The following is a 2,821-nucleotide window of genomic DNA, read 5'->3' on the forward strand; positions in this document are numbered from 1 at the left end:
TTTTTGAGACGGAGTCTTGCTCTGTCGCCCAGGCTGGAGTGCAGTGGCGTGATCTCAGCTCACTGCAACCTCTGCCTCCCAGGGTCACGCTATTCTCCTCCCTCAGCCTCCCAAGGTAGCAGGGACTACAGGTGCCCGCCACCACGCCCAGATAATTTTTTATATTTTTAGTAGAGACGGGGTTTTACCGTGTTAACCAGGATGGTCTTGATCTCCTGACCTCATGATCCGCCCGCCTCGGCCTCCCAAAGTGCTGGGATTACAGGCATGAGCCACCGCACCAGCCGGTTATTTCTTGATTATATGCTTAACAAGGGCTGGACAATACCCAGAACTGAGGGTTTCTCCCCTTTTTAGACCACATAGGGTAACTTCCTGATGTTGCCATGGCATTTGTAAACTGTCATGGTGCTGGAGAGGCTGTAGCAGTGAGGATGACTCTCTTTTTTTTTTTTTTTGAGATGGAGACTTGCTTTGTCACTCAGGCTAGAGTGCAGTGGCGCAATCGTGGCTCACTGCAAGCTCTGCCTCCCGGGTTCACACAATTCTTCTGCCTCAACCTCCCAAGCAGCTAAGACTACAGGTGCTGGCCACCACGCCCAGCTAATTTTTAGGATGACTCTCATTGCCATCTTGGTTTTGGTGAGTTTTGACCGACTTCTTAACTGAAAACTCTTTTATCAGCAAGATCTTTATGACCTGTATCTTGTGCTGACTTCCTATCTCATCCTGTGACTTAGAACGCCTAATTGTCTGGGATTGCAGCCCATTAGGTCTCAGCCTCATTTTATCCAGAACTTATTCAAGATGGAGTTGCTCTGGTTCAAACGCCTCTGACACCTGTTCTGAATTATGAGGGCTGGAATGAGATAAATATAAGAATGTACATGCAGGACAGGCAAAGTGGCTCACGTCTGTAATCCCAGCACTTTGGGAGGCCAAGGCAGGTGGATCACGAGGTCAGGAGTTCAAGTCCAGCCTGGCCAATATGGTGAAACCCCATCTCTACTAAAAATACAAAAATTAGCTGGGCGTGGTGGCACACCCCTGTAGTCCCAGCTGGTCAGGAGGCTGAGGCAGGAGAATCGCTTGAACCCAGCAGGCGGAGGTTGCACTGAGCCCAGATCATACCACTGCACTCTAGCCTGGTTGACAGGGCAAGACTCCATCTCAAAAAAACCAGAAAACTTTCTATTAGAAGTGCCCCATCCTGGCTGCACATCAGAATCACCTATGAGATTTTTGAAGAATACAAATGAATGCCAGGTCTCCACCCAAAATCTACTAAATTGCAGTTTCTGGGGTGAGGGTTTAGTCATGGATATCTTTAAAATGTTAAACAGGTAATTCTCATTTACAACTTAGGCTGAGAACCTTTGCTGCAAAGGTAAGGAATCAGTCCCAGGAGAACCCTTTTAATCTAATCTGATTTATGAATCACAGCAAATGTATGTAAAACAAACAAGTGAGTAAGGCTGTTGGCCTATTTGGCATATTTGTTTAAGTTCTCAAGTTAACCAAAAACTCAAAGGAAGCAGAAGAAAGATTAATTCTGATGACAAGGAAGGGTCTAACAGCTTCTTCGTGACCTATAGCAGTGTTTCTTAAACTTATTTTTTTTGAGACACAGTCTTGTTCTAAATAACCCAGGCTAGAGTGCAGTGGCACAATCTCAGCTCTCTGCAGCCTCCACTTCCTGGACTCAAGGAATCCTCCCACATCAGCCTCCTGAGTAGGTGGGACTACAGGCACATGCCACCACACCTGGCTTTTGTTGTGGTTGAGACAGAGTCTTGCTATGTCACTCAGGCTGCTTTCGAACTGGGTCCAAAGGATCCTCCCACCTCTGCCTCCCAATGTGCTGAGATTACAGGCTTAAGTTAACTGTGCCCAGCCTCTTGAACTTCTCTGAAAGCAAAACTCATATATATAAAACAGAATTAACAGCAAAGCAGCTGTGGTTAAAACTGGGCAGAGGGTCCCAGATCCTGGCCCTCTCTCCCTCTGTCCTTTGTCACCTTTTTCATGACTGTCCTCATAAAACAATACCAGGTTTCCATAAGATTTCATTTTAAAACCACTGCTGGCCAGGTGCGTGTTGGCTCACGCCTGTAATCTCAACACTTTGGGAAGCTGAGGCGGGCAGATCACAAGGTCAACAGATCAAGGCCATCTTGGCTAACTCTGAAACACCATCTCTACTAAAAATACAAAAATTAGCCAGGCATGGCAGCACGTGCCTGTAGTCCCAGCTACTCAGGAGGCTGAGGCAGAAGAATCGCTTGAACCTGAGAGGCTGAAGTTGCAGTGAGCTGAGATCCCACCACTGCATTCCAGCCTGGCAACAGAGCTAGATTCCGTCTCAAAAAAGAAAAAAAGAAAAAAAAAGCAGGGGGGTGGTGGCCAGGCGTGGTGGCTCAGGCCTGTAATCCCAACACTTTGGGAGGCCGAGGCAAGTGGATAACGAGGTCAGGAGATCGAGACCATCCTGGCTAACATGGTGAAACCCTATCTCTACTAAAAATACAAAAAATGGCCGGGCGCGGTGGCTCAAGCCTGTAATCCCAGCACTTTGGGAGGCCGAGACGGGCGGATCACGAGGTCAGGAGATCGAGACCATCCTGGCTAACACGGTGAAACCCCGTCTCTACTAAAAATACAAAAACTAGCCGGGCGAGGTGGCGGGCGCCTGTAGTCCCAGCTACTCGGGAGGCTGAGGCAGGAGAATGGCGTAAACCCGGGAGGCGGAGCTTGCAGTGAGCTGAGATCCGGCCACTGCACTCCAGCCTGGGCGACAGAGCGAGACTCCGTCTCAAAAAAA

The sequence above is a fragment of the Rhinopithecus bieti genome, unplaced genomic scaffold (genome assembly GCF_001698545.2).
Source record: "Rhinopithecus bieti isolate Rb0 unplaced genomic scaffold, ASM169854v2 scaffold_13400, whole genome shotgun sequence".
In the NCBI taxonomy this organism is placed as follows: Eukaryota; Metazoa; Chordata; class Mammalia; order Primates; family Cercopithecidae; genus Rhinopithecus; species Rhinopithecus bieti.